This window comes from Pangasianodon hypophthalmus, chromosome 28 (assembly GCF_027358585.1).
Source record: "Pangasianodon hypophthalmus isolate fPanHyp1 chromosome 28, fPanHyp1.pri, whole genome shotgun sequence".
NCBI lineage: Eukaryota > Metazoa > Chordata > Actinopteri > Siluriformes > Pangasiidae > Pangasianodon > Pangasianodon hypophthalmus.
This window is the reverse complement of record NC_069737.1, coordinates 5820830-5840584: the sequence shown is the minus strand read 5'-3', so window position 1 is coordinate 5840584 and position 19755 is coordinate 5820830. Positions and strand designations below refer to the sequence as shown.

The following is a 19755-nucleotide window of genomic DNA, read 5'->3' as shown; positions in this document are numbered from 1 at the left end:
CTGAATTAACGAACTTTATGTGGTTATATACAGCAATAATGTCTGTCTATAGTAATCTAGCGGATTTAGCGGTTATATTTTATAAGTTATTTATTTATTTAAGTTATGTTTATTAAACCAGTGCAAGCAATCACAGAAATGAAGCTTCAAGCCCCGTGACGCGCGTGCGGTGCCAGGTAAAGTATTTTGAATCAACAGATTTTTATTTTTTAAGATTTTACTCTTGCTAATCAGGTGATGAGTTGAATCAGGTGTGTTTGAGAGGAAATACGTTGCTCTATGGATTCATTTGAAGGAAATTACTGGTAAAATGGAGATTAAAAAAGGGTTCCTGCACCAGCCCAATACACCCAAATTCAGGTAAGAGACAGGTAAGAAACTGGACAAGTAAATAAATAACAAATCAGACGGACAGGAAATGAATCTGAAATTGGCTGAAGATGACTCAAGGGCGCATTCACACTGCAGTCTGACAGATATGTGAGTCTTTATTTAAAGGTGAATAGTGTTTTTTTGATACATACATTTTGTGTATATTTTTAATTGTTAAATTGTAAACAGAGACGTGTAGCTGTAGCTCGCCTGTCCAGCAGGGGGCAGTGTGTCTCCACAGCCATTTATTATGACGTGTGTGTCGTTAAATTGGAGTTATGCACAGCTGGAGCTGGACCTGCTGAGAAATGGACACAATATTACACCTGCATTGGCTAACTGGAAGGAAATACAACTAAGGGTAGAGAGAGAGAGAGAGAGAGAGAGAGAGCGACAGCGACAGAGAGATGTATGGCTGTATAAACCAATAAAATTGCTAGTGAGAAGTGGATGGAGCACAAGACAAAGAGCAGCGTCTCAAATTGCACACCCTTGCACTATTCTAGATGATTTTTTTTTAGTATACATACCTGCTGAAAAGTATAAACAAATATAGTTGGACTGTACTTTCCAGTGAGGTGTGAAGGGAAGGATACTTTTTGTACTAAACCATCCCATCATGCACTACTGAACAGAAGGGGGTGGAGCTTGTAGCAGGTAATTGACAGAACCAAAATGGCAGTGGGTTGCGTTGTAGCCTCAGAGTACCACGGTTCGTGGCTCGATCCTGAACCAAGGAAAGGAACAAAAGGAAAAAGTGACTCTGGTTGTCCAAGATGGCTGCCCTCGTATAGCGACCAAACACAGCAGACAACAAAGTTCTGGCAGTGTCATACATTTCTGAAAATTTGATGAGGTGAAACACACAAGAAAACTACGAATGCAATAGTGGAAATGGTGAAATGTAAATGAAATTTGCTAATGGACAGAAAAAAAAAATCCTTAAGCTTACTTTGAAAAATGTTTCAGTTTATGTGAAATTTGTTTTCTGCATGATCCCATATCGCACTGATTAATGGCATAAACAGAATATAGTAATGTTTTTTAATCAAAGATCTATCACTAGAGGATCTTTATAATCTGATAAGGAGAACATGTTATCCCACAGTTTGTTATACGCAGAACTCACAAAAAATTGTCTTCGCCAGTAAATTAAATATAAGGCTTTTAGATGACAAATTAAGGGGATGAAAATGTTTTTGAATAGTGTGAAACTTAAACAAACATGAACAACAGCAAAGACTTTAAAAAAAGTATTTCTTAAGGTTTCTCAGGACACACATACACACACACACACCTGTTAGCATTAGCTCAGCTCAGTGCTCTAGGGGCTTGTCCTGCTGTTGCCATCCTCTCCTCCACTTCGGCATGGTTGACAGAATCAGACTGTGAGGCGGGACGACCTTTGACCCCGCCCATCGTCCTAGAAGTGTCACTCTGATAGACTGAACAGGTCTCAGATTAGACAGTGTTCTCCAGAGTCTGTTCTCCAATAGAACATTATGCTTTGTTGAGGCAATGCTGTTATATTGATTTATTAGTAGAATGAGTGCACCTCGTCACCTTTAGTGGTGGATTTTGATGGTGTTGTTTAGTTTCATTTGAGTCTTATAAGCCCAAAGCCTTGATCAATCAAAAACCAGAAAAGTAAAGAGTACTTGTGTCTTAGGCTTGGTCTCAAATCACATAATAGTTGATTGTTTTATAAGGCTGCAGCGTCTCAAATAGAAATGACAGATCACACAGTTACAATTTTATAAAAAAAAAATGGCCGACACAACAAATAGTCTCCAGAGGAACAAGCATCCATTTTAAATCAAAAACTGCTACCTTAAACTTCTCACTTGGTGCTTTAGCCATTTAAAAAAATTCAAAGCCCTCTTAACTTAAGTATTCTTCTGATTCCTTAGGAAAAGTTTCTTTCAGTAATTTTGTATAAAGGTTTTAAATAGAAACTGTTAGTTGGGAACTTTTAATGGCATTCAGGAAAACTTTCAGTGGTACTTTGTTTTGTAAATATATTTGATGACATTTAAAAGCTTTTCATATGGTGAAATGTTTACATTTTCTACTACATAGTTCTGAAAACTACAGACATTCCTGAACCAAACTAAGTTTCTCTTTTGTATGTATCACAACCACAAGTAAAGTATCAGGGGAGAACATTGCATTTAAAGATTTTATTATGACCACAGTATTTCCCCCTGAAAATGGTTAAAGAGAGAGAGAGAGAGAGAGAGAGAGTGAGAGAGAGAGAGAGAGAGAAGAATGCAAAAGTAAAAACAGAGAGGAGTGAGAGTGAGAGAAGTCTAGATATCTGAAATTGAGTCTTATTAATCTCTTCAGTAGGCGAGTTTGGGCTGCGTTTTTTTTCCCGCTCCTGCCCTAGAAAGGCAGTCATGCTTAGCCGAAGTCGTGCTGATGGAATACATCATTGCATTATGGGTAAATTCTCCTTGGGAAATTGGAATGGAAGGCGGCATACCTACACACACACACACACACACACACACACACACACACACACACACATACAGACACATATGCACACACCCACACACAAGCAGGTTGGCTTTTTTCAATAATGGTGCCAGCAGATGGGGAATGTAGACCATAACTCTGTGTAGTTGTTTGTCATTGCAGCCGTGTGGTTTGATGGAAGCGATTTATAACCAAAAATCAGATCCCTCAACACTCATAAAAAAGCCACTTGGTTTCACGCGGCTCCAGATTCCTACATATTCGTGGCCCCATTTCTTCAATAGATAACCTATTTTTATTACCCTGTTTGTGGAGGCTGCACTGTTTAAGATGCTAATATCCAGATGGACTCAGTGATACGTTTCTATTCAGAGCTGTCACTGCTGCACCTGCTAACATTGTGCCATTTTTGAGACGATCTAGTTTCACTTTATATAACCTTACGAAAAAACTCAGTGTCCTAATATAAGGACAGTTGTTCTGTTCTGTTATCTCTGTTCTTTGTGTCTCAGTATCTGTATTTACCCATTATCTCATTACACTGCCAGATAGTTACTCTAATTAATATTTACATGCTGTATTTATACTATAACAGTCTGTTTACAGCAATGGCACATTTCCTAAATTGAATGCAAAATTAAGAATGAAAAAAAAAAAAGTTCATAATATCAACTAATGAAATTAAAGAGAAATCTTAATATAATGACTTTACAGGTATATCAAACTGCACAAGAAGGACTTGCTTGAATAAATTACACTGTATTAATAATAATGGGTTTTCTTATTTTCCATATTTTCTTGTTCAAAAGTTTTTCCATATGATTTTATTCATTTTTCACAAAAATGTTCTAAAAGCAATACAGCTTAAACATTTTTTTTTAATAGTTCACAAAAGTGATACAATACCATAGTATAGCGCTTCTGCTAATATTCTCTCTATTTGTGACAGTGTAACATTATAGATGTAACGTTAATTATATAAGGAATAAAACACTCAGGGGCATGCTGTTATAGGAAAAATAATCAACAGCAGAGTGGTGTGATGAAGAGGAGTTACTGTTAACACTCAATAACAGCATGACCCCAAGTGTTTTAATCCCCTTATACCACAGCGATTTGCCAATGATTATTATTTTTAATTTGTTAAAGATTGACATCATACTTTTTATCCATTTATAGTTACATTTGATTTTGTGGAACGTCAACGAAACAAGCTAGTTTCTGTTACAGCAGCTATAAAGAAATTTGACATTTGAAATTGTCTTATTGTACACACAATACTTTCCAAAACTTAGGATACTTTACAAAATTGCAGAACGCAAGTTGGCAAAATTACCAACATTAACATTTTGTTGCTGCAATTTGTGGTGCTCCTGGGACAAACAAGAAAGCATTAATGTTAGCATGTTGTTTTTGTGCCCTTATTTTGTGCACATTCTAGCATTTTATTTTACAACGATTTTGCTTAATTTTTACTTTTGAGTACTGCTAGTGTCATTGTTATTTGTGTTAACTTTGTTAGCCTAGCTATTCAAGACAAGCGAGTGCTCCAGTTGAACAACAATATCTGACCTACAGATATAGTAAATATCTTAAAGTAGAAAGTTGCTCAGTGTTAAAGCCCTAGCCATTTTCAAAGGAAGTCGATATCAAACAAAGCTGCATAAGAAGGAGTGACTACAAACGTTATACACATTTAGCAGTCATTGTGTCTCTCCAGGCTTTCTGGTGTGGCTTGATGGATTATCTCTAGCAGTTCCTGTGTGTCTGTGAGAAATTTCCCCTCAGAGACTGAAAGAGGCTCATACACATCCATCTCACTTACTGACCTTCAGCTGTTCATTTTAACTGACTCTTTTTGAATGAACTGATTTGCAAACAGGATATGTCTAATACATTATCATTTCTATAGAACTGGTTAACACAGTGGCTTGTATGGTGGATGCTCCATATAAACAGATGTCTAACTGTTGAAATGGTGAAGTTTTCTGTGAGGAGACATTTATTTAATGTTTATGGAAGGAGTCTCCAGAGTCAGTGCTTTGTAACAGTCAGTGTTGAAGGTGTAACTTTAGAAGAAAGTCTTTGTGACTAAAGGGCTTTGTGGTTTCTCTGTAACATGATAGTCTTATTAAAAAATGAGAGGCTGGTGAAGAAAAGACTGTTTATAGCTGCTATAACATAAATGATAACAGGAACTAATGTTTCATGGACATTATGCAACATTAGACTAATAAAATGAATGGTGTTTTTCTTAAATTAATGAAAAGATTGAAAATTGCTGTGGTATATGAGTAATAAAACACTTCAAGATGTGCTGTTATATGAAAATGATCAATAATCAAGTTGTTTGTTTTCCTTTAATGGCAGTGATTTATTCCTCTTAACCACAGCAATTTATATATCATTCACAGACAGGTCCTCTTAATAACACTATAACAATTATAAACCTTGATTGACAGCTTATTTAAAAAAATAAATAAATTTTTCTAGATGTTAAATAACATTCAGGATTTCACAGCTTTTAAGATATTTTTAGCAAGCTTGTTAGCAGGCTTTTATATTGTGATGCATATTGTGATATGATATTTTTGTCACATCACCCACCACTAGTTCATGGCTATGATAGCTAGCTTGTCTTTCACTGGTGTGTTTAAATCTAAATCTTAAAAATGAAACCAATGAACTGATGGGAAATAGATAGATATGTACAGATTTACATTTTATAGGTTTTTGATATAAGATTCAGGAAATTTACAGGTTCCAGAGGTAATTACAAGTTTGCAGATTTTACAAGTAGGAGATTTGCAGTCACCGCTCCAACACAATGTAAACACACTGATCAAAAACCGGTGATTTCTATCCCGATGGAAGAACAGTAGCTGTTCTCAGGTAATGAAGATGAGCGTAACTGAATACCTGCTGTGTCGATCAATTCTGAAATCAGTGATTGATCAGCGCTGAGATATAGAAATCTAGCCATGCCCTTTTAGAAGCACCGATTTGCAAATAGAAAAATAAACAGAGAAATGAGTAGTTTCTATGGTAACAAGCACAATGAAAGAGTGGACAAAAGCTACAGCACATTTCACTGATGTGTTTTATGATTCTACAAGGTTAAAAACCAAACAGAAACAAACTAAATAAAAGTTCTTCAGCTTTTATTGAACTGAGCACCAGTTAAGTAGTACTTGCGTTATCCCAACCCCCCCACCACACACACACACACACACACACACACACACACACTCACAAGCAGAAAGAAGAGAGAATGTTGATTAGTAATTTCAAATCTTGCAGGAGCTATCAAATCGGCTGCTCAATAAATCGGCTGCACTTTATGAGCCATTTTTTATTGTTATTGTTCAGTGCTGCTGCCTGATAAGCCACTACGTGAATTTCAATTTTGCTCGCGTAATTAAAATGCACCGAAGGTGCTGTCTTAGAAGCCGAGGCGTAAAACACCGTAGCTTATTTCTGCAAGTGAAAACGTGATGCGAATCTGCTAATGGAGTTTGTGCTTTTACTGGAATTGCATTGTTTTCTCACTGAGAAATAAACAGACTTTTTATGTGTGTGTGTGTGTATTTGTGTATGGCTAATTAGCATAACTGAATGATTGTTCACTGAGGGCATATTTAAACAACCACAGTATCCTGACATCCCCTTTCAATGGGTTATTTTTTCCTTAATCACTGGTCGAACAGTGAAAAATTCAGTGGCTGTTTCATGATTAACAGTTTAACTGTTACTAGGCTAACGTTCATTGCAATTTAACTAGCACTAGAAACATTTGTCAGCAGCTTGCTATGTTAGCTTTGTGTGCTTTTTTTTTCTCTTTTTTATTTAATCAAAATGATTTTCCCAAATGTGAATTAATCTGAACAAGCCCTACAGCTCATTTCACAAAGAAAAGAAAGCTAAACTTACCATGTCAAATAAAGAAAAACATTAATGTTAACATGTAGTAATTGATATAGTGTAATTGTATATGAAGTAAAGGTCACAAGTTTGTGAAATTAATCTGAAACTAAAATACTTAATTGTTTACAGTTTATAAAGATTGATACGTCATATTGTTTTTGTTTAAATTTACATTTAATATTGTGGAATGTTCACGAAACAAGTTATCTCCCGTTATTACTTATGTCAGTCCTTCCCTCACCATCCTAATGTTTTTCTCGTGAGGTAAAAAAATTAAAAAAAGCCTCTTGTCTCCATCCTGAAGACTTTCCTGTGTTGGAAAAGTTACAGCTTTAATTCTGACTGTTACAAATTTCTGACACTGGAGACTCCTTCCAAAAATGCATCACACAGAAAAAGTTAATATAACATCTACAGACCAATCAAAATTGAGAATTCAACAGCACTGGTATAAAAATGATTAAAAAACGTATAAAAACTCCAAATACTGAGCTCTAGCTAAGTATTGGAGCTAACCTGCGTACCTGATCAAAAACCAAAAAAAAAAAAAAAAAAGAGAGAGAAAAGATAATGTAAATTGTTTAAAAAGGCCACATTTGGGGCCTTCCCAGTCTAGTTTATAGTTTGGCAGCCGTGACTCTACTCAACCCCTACATGTAGTTTGGTGATTATCCTCTTCCTAAATCATCCTGGTTCGCAGCGGAAGCAGTGTAATTAGTCATGTCATGTTGAGTCACGTGGATCTTCTTTTCCCAACTGCTGCCACTTTAACCCACACTCCAAAAAAAGCCAATCTGAGGCAGAGGAAGAGATTTGAGATTTTTTTTCTATTCAGTGTGTGTATGTGCGTGTGTGTGTGTAACATTGAGAGCGACCGTCATCAGGCTTAGCTGGCAGTACAAAGGCCACTGATTGCAGCTTGAATTTTAGCATCTTTCTCTCTCTTTGTCTGTGCCTGATTGCCTTTTCAGGAGAACATTCCTGCCCTCCTCCTCCTCCTCGTCTCTTTCACCTCTTTGGGCACAGGGCTGTACACTGGAAAAAAATGATATATTAGCATGTAAAAATATCTCAAAATATGCAAATGTATATAATATTTTTCTTTTATAGATTATTATAAAAAATAAAAGATTTCTAAGAATATTTTCTAATTTCAAGCTTGGAATATTCTGTTGGCAAATAATTTTGATCTTTTCAAGCATTTATTTCTAGAAAAAAGAAAAATTATCAGCCAATGTAAATTCAAGCTTGAACTTAGTAACAATGTCAAGAAATAGGTTTCATAGTCTTATGTGTTTTATAACAATCTTATAGGAAATATTAGATCAGTTTGCCTGTATTCAAGAGATTTTCACTTGATATCGATGAAAGCAACTATATAATATATTAAAAGTTTGGTTACGTAAAAAATGTATATAAAATTTATTAATGCTAACTAATATTAACAGTGATGTAGAAGCAATGTTGAATTAATTATAAATAGCTTATTACCAAAAGTTTAATTTAAATAAATTATAGTACCCAATTATGTTTTTCAGTGTAGGCTAACCCTCTAGCTGAGTAATGAAGGCCAGATGTGGGTAGTAACCCGCTACTTTCATTTTATTACTATAAGGAAAAACTCAGGGACATGCTGTTATAGGAAAATAATCTATGACAGGGTGGTATGATGCAGCCTTATGCAAAAAAGAGTTACTGTTATTACCCTGAAGTGTTTTATTCTTCTCATGCTACAATAATTTGCCAGAAATTACATAATTTTATTAATTAAAGAATGACACATACTTTTTAAAATCCCTTTTTAGTTTTAGTTCTTTTGTTGTGGAACATCTGTGAAACAAGTTAGTTCCTGTTATCATTTACATTATAGCAGCTATGAACAGTCGTATCCTCACCAGCCTCTCTTTTTCTCTCAAAAATTGCAGCTTGTCATGTCACTGACAAGTTAGAAAGCCATCTGTCTTAAAGACATTCCCACAATGTCAAAAGATTTACTCACTGTTACAAATTGCTGACATTGGAGACTCCTTCCATAAATGCTAAATAAACGTCTCAAAGAAAACTTCACCATATCAGCAATGATATTTTTTTTTCTTTGGTACATAACACATATTTATCATCTGTTTATTATTCTTAGGTTATGTATTACAATTATAACATCAATATAAACCTGTGATTTGTCTTCTATCTGGAACTACTATCAGAGCTGCTGTTACAGAAAATAACACTTTCTGACTAATTAGAATAGAGAATTCAACTGTGATATGGTATAAATACAGTAAAATACATTTTTGAATAATAATACTTGTTAAAGTAGTCTTTATTATGGCTCTGACCATGCTTAATGGTATTTTGACGGCTTATGTAGCGTAATTTTATATCCATCACTTGTCTTGTGGAGGTTAACAGCAATCTTTTTTTATGTGGTGAAACATTCTTTGGCTTTCTAGAGAATTATATATTTTACATGTGTGTAACCTCACAAAATTGTGTAGAGAGACTAAGAGCATTTTTTTTTTTTTTTTTTTTTTTAAGGATTACAACTTTCATTTATTTCAAATATTCCTTCAGGGTGTCAATACATTTTCCAAATTTTAGAAAGAAATTAGCATTATTCATGGATTCTGTCCATGTCTGTGTCCCTGTATTGCGGAAATCAGGGCTTTTAGTAGAGATACGTGACTCTACCACGAGACTTGTACAGTATATTTGATTCTTTCTTGCTAATGAACTCTAGATCTTGTTGAGTTATGCAGTTCAGCTCAGAATCTTCTGCCTTTTCATACTGACACGAACATATCACAGAGCCCATTCCATTATGTCAACCAAATTGTATTGCATCGATCAGCACTGAGCTTTGTGCCGTGTTAATTTATCAAACTCGAGAGCAGGTTGTTTTCTCCATTATCCCTGAACTCTTTAGCAGCTCGATTTTGATTCATGGGCTCAGAATTGGACGTGAGCGAGGACATCCACCCACCTCCAGCAGCCTCGCTCCCAATGTCGTTTGTTAAAGCAGAGAATCTCTTTTCTCCCATCGTTCATCTCCTTTTTACAGTCAAAAGACGATTTATAGGCCTTTTTGCATTCTGGCTCAGGAGGCTGTTCTAGGAGAGTGTGTGACTTTTCAGTGGGGTTTTTGTTCAAATTCTACCTCTGGGTTTAGAAAACAGGATGGTCCACCAGGAATCAGTAATGTTTAAACCAACGGAGCGAGATAAAGGAAGAAAGAAGAAGAGAGAAGTATAGAAGACAGAATGAAAGGTGGAGTATAGAAGAATAAAATTGATTGGGGAAACTGAGAGCAAGAGAAGGCAAGTGAAAGAAAGGAAAAGGGAGGAGGGGGGGGGGAGAGAGAGCAGGATATAAATGCACTAGAAAGCATATAGCAGGACATTGGGAGAACATTGCTGATGCAGTTATTATTTCAACTGTGAATAATATATTGTCATAGAAGTAAGGAATAAAACACTTGGGGGCATGCAGTTACAGGAAAATAATCAACAATGGGCTAGGTGATATAGCAGAGTTATTGCTACCATTATTTTCCAATAACAGCATGCCCCCAAGTATTTTATTCCTCTTATACCGCAGCAATTTTCCAACAATAACCAATTTTATTGTTAGTGGTGTACATTTTATCCTTTTATAGTTACACTTAATGTTATGTAACATATGCAAAACTTATCACTTACTTTTTTGCAGATACAAACATTTGTTCCCTCAAAAAAGCGTTTTTTCTCTCTCCTGAAATTACTAACACACACACACACACACACACACACACAAAAAAAACACAACTTGCTATGTTACAGAGAAAACTCAAAGTGTAAACCTCTCTGTTCTGAAGACTTTCTCATGTCAGAAGACTTAAAGTTACACGTTTAGTTATGAATGTTACAAAGCTCTGACACTGGAGACTCCTTCCATAAATTCTAAATAAACATCTCCTCATAGAAAATTTCACCATATTAACAATTGTTTTAATCCACATGTTTTAATCCATTTATGTGGAGCATCCGCACGATGTGATTTGCCTTGCAACCTTCTGACCAATCTTGCTCTTTCAAAACATTGCACAAACAAGCACACACACCACCTTCTTTTACTCTCTGTAACTCATTTATTTAAAAAAAACTGAAGCTTTTTATTCACTAGTTTCATTACAGTACCTAATTCCCCTGTTGGAAATGACAATGTATTATAAATGCATTTCTCTGCATATCTAGTCATGTTGTATTACAGCATAATCTTCCAAGACTGCAGGATATAAACATTTAAATGAGGTTTATAAAAGGTCTAGACTAAATCTGATTCTATGGCTACTCTTCTTTGTCATTGTATCTTTCTTTCTCTGTCTGTGTCTAGAGGAAAAATATTAGATTCCTGATATAGTCTGATATAGACTAGAAGTCTGATATAGACTAGACAGGATAATAAAAAAGGCGATGGTGTCTCTTCTTGGATTAGGAAATAAAACAGTACTGGTATGTATTTTACCCTGGAGACTTGGCCCACATAAAGATTTCTTTATTTTTTTTAGACATATTAGGTATATATAGGCAAAAAGCATGTGAGGATAAGAATCACTATTAACGCTAAGCATTTCCATCAGGATTAGGATGTCATGGAAGGTGCAGTGCAAATCATTTATTAAAAAGCATTAAAACATTTCGTATCAAGCATAATACTACTGTATTAAAAATGGAAATCATTAAAATACACCAGTAAACTCTGACGTACCACTAGCATTCTGTTGATTGTAAGTCATTACAACTATGTCCGTCTCCACAATACAAATGCACTGATGGGCACACAGGCCACGCCTCCTTCACAGACCTGACCGACATTACCCAATATCTTACTTACTTAATACATGCTGTATGAATCAGTGTAACTGTTTGATAAATAATACAGCTGCTGGTATTGGAATAATAAATTTCACCAAGATGCATTTCTCTGTATTGCAGTTAACAAAAGTGGATGAAGGCAGGCTGAGTGTCATCCATCACAGAGAAAGAGGTGAGCAATGGCTCCTCTGAATAAGAAAGCTTTAGAGAGAGAGAGAGAGAGAGAGAGAGAGAGAGAGAGACTAAGATCAGATATTTTCATTAAGATTCTGCTTGTGTTCTTAGCTAAAATGCATAACACCTCCATTTGGATTCAGAGCGTGACAAGCACAGTTTAGACAAATGGTTTTCCTTAAAGCTATGTGTGTGTGTGTGTGTGTGTTTGTGTGTGTGTGTGTGTGTGTGTGTGTGTTTGCAAGAACAAGACCATCTGTTCCACTTTTAACTGTGTCTCACACTCCGAAAAAGTCTGTGTGTGCAAAAAAAGGTTTCAGGCGAAAAGATGCTGCTGATCTGAGTTCAGCCTTACTTGAACAGAGGTGTAACAGAACCTGCATGCATTTTACTCATATGAAAAGATATCTCACTGAGCTGACCCAGACACCCAGCCGCAGCCAACTGCACTATTATAGGTCATGACCGCTCCATGTTGAGTTTATTTACTTGAACTGTATTTTATTTTTAAATTTTATTTACAATTTGTCAGCAAACCATGCAGTGTCTGTATTTTAGGAATCATAGAAACGACCACCAGTTTCAAAATATCAGCACTGCATATTCGTATATATTTACATTTACATAAATTTTGTGAAAAACCAGTTAAACATAAAGGGGCATATTCAGAAACATTGGCATTTATGTTATTATTTCTGCTGTTATACTTCTAGTGCATCATGCAAAATAATAGGATGTGCTGGATCAAGTGCTATTTTATAAGTTATGAATAATGAGGGTGGAAGCCATATTGTTTAAGTAAACCAAATTATTTTAATGATTAATACTAACTATTCATGCAGCAGTACATTGCTTTTCACTCTCAATGCTTACCATCTTATTATTCATGTATCATTATATTAGTCTTTCTTTTTGTTTATTTTTAAATTGTCTCTTGCTATGATGTTACATCTTATTGCAATTGACAGCAAAGAAAAAATGTGATCTGCTTCAAAATTCAAAACTCAAAATTAACATTTTCCAGTCCTTGTTTTTTTTTTTTTTCAACCTTGGAGGAGTGAACTACAGGCAGGTAAATCAACTTGTGTATCCTGTCTCCAAATAGATGTAACTTTTCTCACACAAATATTGACATAACTTTTACCTTAAAATTAAGTCACTGACTCTGAATCTGAAAATGAGGTACAGAGTTTATCAGGGTAGACCTGACTGTCTCCACACCTTTATTGACATTCAGTATGTCAGATGCGTTGACATATAGCTGCTAATTTGACATATACTGTCTTCTCACATAGGCCATAGTATAATCAGGGATGACCATGGATGTACATTCACCATCCACTTTATTTGGAACACCTGTACACCTGCATATTCATGCATTTATCCAATCAGCCAATCACGTGGCAGCAGTGTAATGCAATGCATACAACTGGGTTCCACTCCTGTCAGCCCAGGAAAAACATCTCCTGGTCTTTTTCTAATCTTCATCTGTCCAGTTTTGGTGAGCCTGTGCTTCAGATTCCTGTTCTTGGCTGAAAGGAGTGGAACCCTATGTGGTCTTCTGCTGTGGTAGCCCATCTGCCCCAAGGGTAGATTTGTTGTGCCCATCCACCTTAAGATTCTTCCAACTGAGATGCCTTTCTGCTCACCACGCTTTAAAGAGTGGTTATTTGAGGTACCATATCAGTTTGAAACAGTTTATCCATTCTCCTCTGACCCACTCTCATCAACAAGGCATTTCCACCTGCAGAACTAATGCAGACTGAATGTGTTTTTTGTTTTTCGCACCATTCTGTGTAAACTTCAGAGACAGCAAACAACCATGTCACGGTCAAAGTCACTGAGATTTTCCTCCATTCTGATGTTAGATGTGATTATCTTGAACTGTATTTGAATAATGTTATGCATTGCACTCCTGCCAGATGAATACACAGGGTTACAGGTGTTCCTATTAAAGTGTAGATTATAGATTGATATTGTCTGTAGATAGACACTTGGCTGCTATACTCATCTTCCTTCTCTACATTGTGAATTAACAGTGGTCAATAACTGTACTGGAATATCAGAAACTGATTTGATAATGTTTTTCATAATGTTTTATGTGAACAGATATTTACATTCCCTGGTAAATATCTGAGGTGATAAAAGGAAAAGAACCTTCTGGAACTACTGTGATTAAAAATGTATGGTTCATTTCTATTGTAAAAGTATATGCGTGTGTGTGTGGGTGTGTATGTGTGTGAGAATAGTCATTTTAACTGCCATGTCAAATTTCAGTAATGTTATTTTATTTAGAATGATTTTCACCCACTGGAATGTGTCTAATGCTTCTTAAGCAATGGCTTACCCTGCAGTTCATCATAATCCTAATGGAAATGCGAACACCCGTAACGGCGCACTAATAAGGACTTTTGTCAACCACCGAGAACAAAGAGCTGAACGGCAATGAATTGTAATGAGTTTTTTCTTTTCTTTTTTTTTTTACAAGCTGAACATGCCAAACATATGAATATGTATGAGCATGCAAATACACACTTAGCTGTAATCAAAAGAAGCCACGATCAAGCTCGGCGTTTCGCACCGGCCGCCAGTGATTGCGGTTAACGAGCAATTTACATAAGCAGCTACGTTAATGGCCTCAACGAGCAGATGCAGCAGTGCTGGAGATAGCACAGCTCTACATATAGAAAAGGCAAGGGAAAAGTGCTGAACTGATAACATGGAGCAGGCATTAGGGGAAAAGTGCAACACAGAGAGATTTCAATAGATCATTGCTCTTGTTATCTTCTGAACAGCTGTGAACGTTTTACAGCATCTTGCATTGGATATGAGTCATTTGGCATATGATTGGCATTTTCATTATCACAGGATAGATAAAACAAAGGGCAATATTTACATTTTATGGCAGATGTTATGACACTATACTAAGACAACTGTTATAACACATGACAGTGTGGCACTTTGTCATGTCATGTCACAAAAATCATAGATTTCTACAACAAATGTCATATGTCCTTTATGAGTCTGCCATAGGCTTGGCAATTACGTAATGATAGCCTTCATAACCTTTATGGCACCCTATGTATAAGTCAAGTGACATTTCTAATCAGAGCAGTTGTAACACCTGTTGTGAACTTGTGTCACAAAGTATGTATTAATGTGTAAAAATATAAAAACTATTCGAGTTTATGTACAATTATCCTGTGACCTAAGATATATAATTAATGACATAATACGAATGATGTGAGTCACACTATTAAACATACACAAACAACAGGTAGGCAGCTGCACTAGTGATTTTTTAAGTGTTTCATGTCTATAATGCCCGACTGAGTTCATGGCATGTTTCATCTGGATAACAAACACTGTAAACAGAAAACCTGCTAAAAAAATGCCACAAAACTTATGGTTCTATTATCTGTTCTTTTGTGAAATTTGTACTTTGATTGGACAGTGTGTCTACTGTATTTCACACTCGCCTTCTCAATCACTGCTGCTGACGTGTTATGTGTGTCAGTATAGCGGGTTGAAAAATATCAGCCCAAATGAAGATCAAACATAACTGTCACTGATAGACTTCATGAATCTACAGTCTGCGCTAGAAAGAAATCAGCCCCAGCCTCTGTGTATTTTTCTTGCAACCATTGCTGGTGCTGTTGTGTTTGGTTCCACAAAACTGATGTGGACGCCAAAAATGAGACCTTATTTAGTGATTTGTTTGCTTTGTTAATTAAAGGTTGATAAATGAGACTTCAGGTGTGTCTCCATCGAGGGTCATGATTCCTTTGAGCTACCAAACTCTCAAGAATGAGTTCCTGTTCTACAGTCCCACTACACTGCAGACACCAGTTTCACGCTTTTTGTTTATTTTTGCTGCAAGCACTGTGTCAGTAGAAACATGTACAAAATGCACTCTTGTATAAACAGAAGTGTTGTGTGTGAAAATGTTGTGTTTTGCCGGCCATGCCATACCATCTCTGTTAAAAAAACACACTCACACACAATTAGTGTAATCAGGTTTTGTGAAAAATGAGTAAGGAGTCATTCTGAGAAGCTCGTTACGGTCAAAAAGCACAGCCTGAATAGTTTCCTGTCAAAAAAAAAAGCAGGAGCAGGAACTATCTACTAGCCCTGGTTCCTGGAAATGTGACTAAGATTCTTGATGTTCCTGCTTTGGGATCACTCCTGTTGAGCACTCAACTGCATTTTCCCATCATGCTTTGTGATCTGATGGCACTGGATGAATCCATACCTTGATAAAAGGAGCTGATTGCAGTTTTTGCTATTTTTAGCATACAGCACCCACTTGTCATCAGGGACTCCTGGCAGTTCCTTGTAATGACGACAATCAACAGTACATTACACTGATTCTTGCACTGCATTTATATAATATAAGCTCAGGTCAGGATGTCTTCACGTGTGCGTGTACATTTTCTACAATCAGTATCATGATATTTATTGCTGAGATGCATCTGAGTGACATCCTTCTAAATCATTCTGTTTGTGTGTGTGTCTGTGTCATTTTCTCTCTCTCTCTCTCTCTATTAATCTGTCTTTGTCTCAGCCTTTTCATTTACTCAGTGTGTATCTCTCACCCTTGTTTGCGCTTTTATGCTTTTCTCTCCTGTGATGCCTATGATAAATTCAGTTTCCACTCGAATGCTTAAGTTAATACAGAAGCAGAAAAGTTTCAAATAAAACATTTTCCTAAGTCACAGGAAACATCCTTCTCTGTCAGCCAAGCCACACTCTGGCCAAGTCTTTTATTTCCATTACAGTATGAGCTTCTGTGTGTGTATTTTTCTGCGGCTATGGATGGTGTATAACACCAGCACTAATTCAATAAGATGAATAGCCCAATCTTACAGCACAATCTTACAGCACCAACACACACCAACATTCTCCATCAAGCACCAACATTCTCCATCAAACACCAAAATTCTCCATCAAACACCAACACACACCAACATGCTCCATCAAGCACCAACACACACCAACATTCTCCATCAAGCACCAACACACACCAACATTCTCCATCAAGCACCAACACACCAACATTCTCATTCTAATTCAATAAGATGAATAGCCCAATCTTACAGCATTGTGGGCTTTACCACAAACCAGAATTCACCAACACACACCAATATTTCTTCATCAAATACCAACACACACCAACATTCTCCATCAAGCACCAACACACACCAACATTCTCCATCAAACACCAACACACACCAACAGTCTCCATCAAGCACCAACACACACCAACATTCTCCATCAAGCACCAACATTCTCCATCAAACACCAACATTCTCCAAAAAATGCCACCACACCAATATTCTCCATCAAACACCAACATTCAGCATCAAACACAAAAACATACTAACAGTCTCCATCAAAACCACAACACACACCAGCATTCTCCATCACATACCAACAAGCCAACAATCATTCATCATCATACACCAACACACATGTTGATGAACAATCATTCATCATCATACACCAACACTCATGTTGATGAACAATCATTTATCATTATGCACCAACACACATCAGCATGCTCCATCAGACACCAACAGCCACCAACATTCTTCATTAAACTCCCAGCACACAACATTCTCTAACAAACACTAGTCTAAAATAAAAAATAAAAAAAATCTACCAAAAAACAAATCTGCAATCAAGCTCTAACCTTTACCATCAAACATCAGAACCCACCAACATTCTCCATCGAATCCCCAACACATACCATCATTCCACATCAAACACCAAAACTACAATTAAGCTCTAATTTACCATCAAACCCTAACACACACCAACATTCTCCATCATACCCTAACACACACACCAACATTTTCCAACAAAACCCCAACACACAACCCTAAAAAAACCCTAACATTTTCCATGAAAATACCCACACATGCCAACATAAACCATAACTCCAACATAAATATCAAACACCAAATTTATCAACATTCTCCACAAGTACCAGCACACACCAGTATTCTCCATCACCTAGTATTCATCACTGTTTAGGATTTAGAAGCTTCCTAACCAGCATTATTGGTTCCATGCTTTTGTTCTTATTATGCAAGTCTTATTATAACAAAACCACACATTTTGGCAAGTGAACAGAATTAAGCTACGGTCTCAGATAATGTAATCAAACATGCTCATCAAAGTAAGCTCAGATTGCAGTCAGAATGTCCTGCTAAGTTCATTCCAGTAATAGAGAAAAACATCATCAAATAATATTCTCCGAACTATTTTTGCATGCTCTCCATGGTCATCTCTCTCTCTCTCTTTGAGTGTGTGTTACTTCCTGTGATTACCAATAGGGGGCAATAGATAACAGTGGTTTAATGGAAAAGGAGTCACATTCACACATCATTTCTCTCTCTCTCTCTCTCTCTCTCTCTCTCTCTCTCTCTCTCTCGGTTTCTTCGTTTTTGTCTCTCACTCCCTCTTTGTTTTACCTCATTTCCATGCTTTTACTCGTATCATTCTCTCTCTCTCTCTCTCTCTCTCTCTCTCTCTCTTGTTCTTGCTCTCTCTCCATCACTGAAAGCTGAGAGCTTGATGTGCCATTCTCTTCCCCTTTAAAGGGGGGTCTCACTGTTACATTGGTGTGTAGTTGTAGTGGTTTTACTAATTATGTGTCCGTGGACAGTTGATTGCTTTGTCATGTTGTGACTTGACTCAGAAATGGGAGATTAGTGATGTAAGACACACACACACACTCTCTCTCTCTCTTCCTCTGAAATGGCACATCACTGACCACACAGTAAAGTAATTTTAATCTATTTTTATAGATTTTTTTTTAGATGACATAATGTTCTAAAACAGTGTTCTTAAATCTAAGCTGTATTTTTGTCCTTACATCATTATACTGATTTACGATATTGATACAATATTGCATGTAAGGTTCAGAGATAACAACATTTTATTGTCCTCCATAACAATTTTTAATTACAATAACACATCTGACTTACTCATATATACAAACTTTTAAAGATTGTCCCGAGCCTTTTGGTGTTCCACAGTCTATACACATGATTTTGACTGACTTCATGTCCCACCTTCATTGTAAGGATTTTCTTGTTAGCAGAACAATTCAGGTGTATATATAGCCAATCAGCTGAGACTTGTTTAGTGTATGAAGTGTGTTTCTTTAGATTTTCATTGGAGCTATAAGGCTAGTCTAGCTAACAAGTAACCAGCGCTTCTAGCTCCCAGTGTAGCATTGTGTGACTTGTGAAGTAAGCATCTATAAATCACACTGGAACTATTTTATTATCTGAATTTCTTGTAACTCAGAATTCTTTTGGCTTCCCACTTGAGTTTGATGCTAATGTGACATCAAGCTATATGCTGAGGAAGAAAGTGATTTGGGTTAAGGATGGCAACATTTTTTTTTTAGCTCATCACCATACTTTTGTCCATTTTTTACAAATAACTCTGTGTTGCACAGTGTCTGAAACCACATAAACAATTCTAGACAACTTGACAAGATTTGAGTTAATTGTGTGTGATGATTTTGTGATGCTAGCTATAAACCTTCCTTACTTGTTAGCTATATTAGACTTGTAGGCCTCTAGGCTTCAGGTTCCCTTGTGTTACAACATCAAACACAACATTAAACAAATAAAATAAAATAAATGACACTACTGGTAACAAAGTGTGAATCATAACAATAATGATGAATGTGGCAGTATATCTGATAACCGATTATCTGTGAATGATTTAACATTAAGATAATGCTAATGCTTTTTTATGCTCTATTATATCATTTTCTTTCTTGCCACTCAACTTTCCTTTCTCTCCATTCCCTTGACTGCAGTCAGATCTTTCTAAATGTGTGTGTGTGTGTGTGTGTGTGTGTGTGTGTGTTATATAACCCTAAAGGTCTTCAGTGAGAAACCCAATGACACGAGATCAGTTCCCACGCCTTTTT

General features: G+C 36.3%; 1 long non-coding RNA gene across 2 annotated transcripts in view; it reads left to right on the top strand.

Annotated features, from left to right (window-relative positions):
* LOC117596385 (uncharacterized) overlaps nt 1-19755 on the top strand; it is a 100852-nt gene continuing 81097 nt past the window's right edge. The window contains exons 1-2 of one of the 2 annotated variants that reach the window (XR_008301196.1): nt 1-176; nt 11748-11799. This is a non-coding gene — a long non-coding RNA (uncharacterized LOC117596385). Of the gene's footprint in view, nt 177-260; nt 361-11747; nt 11800-19755 lie in introns of those variants that run through there. The other variant, XR_008301197.1, reaches the window with a different exon arrangement.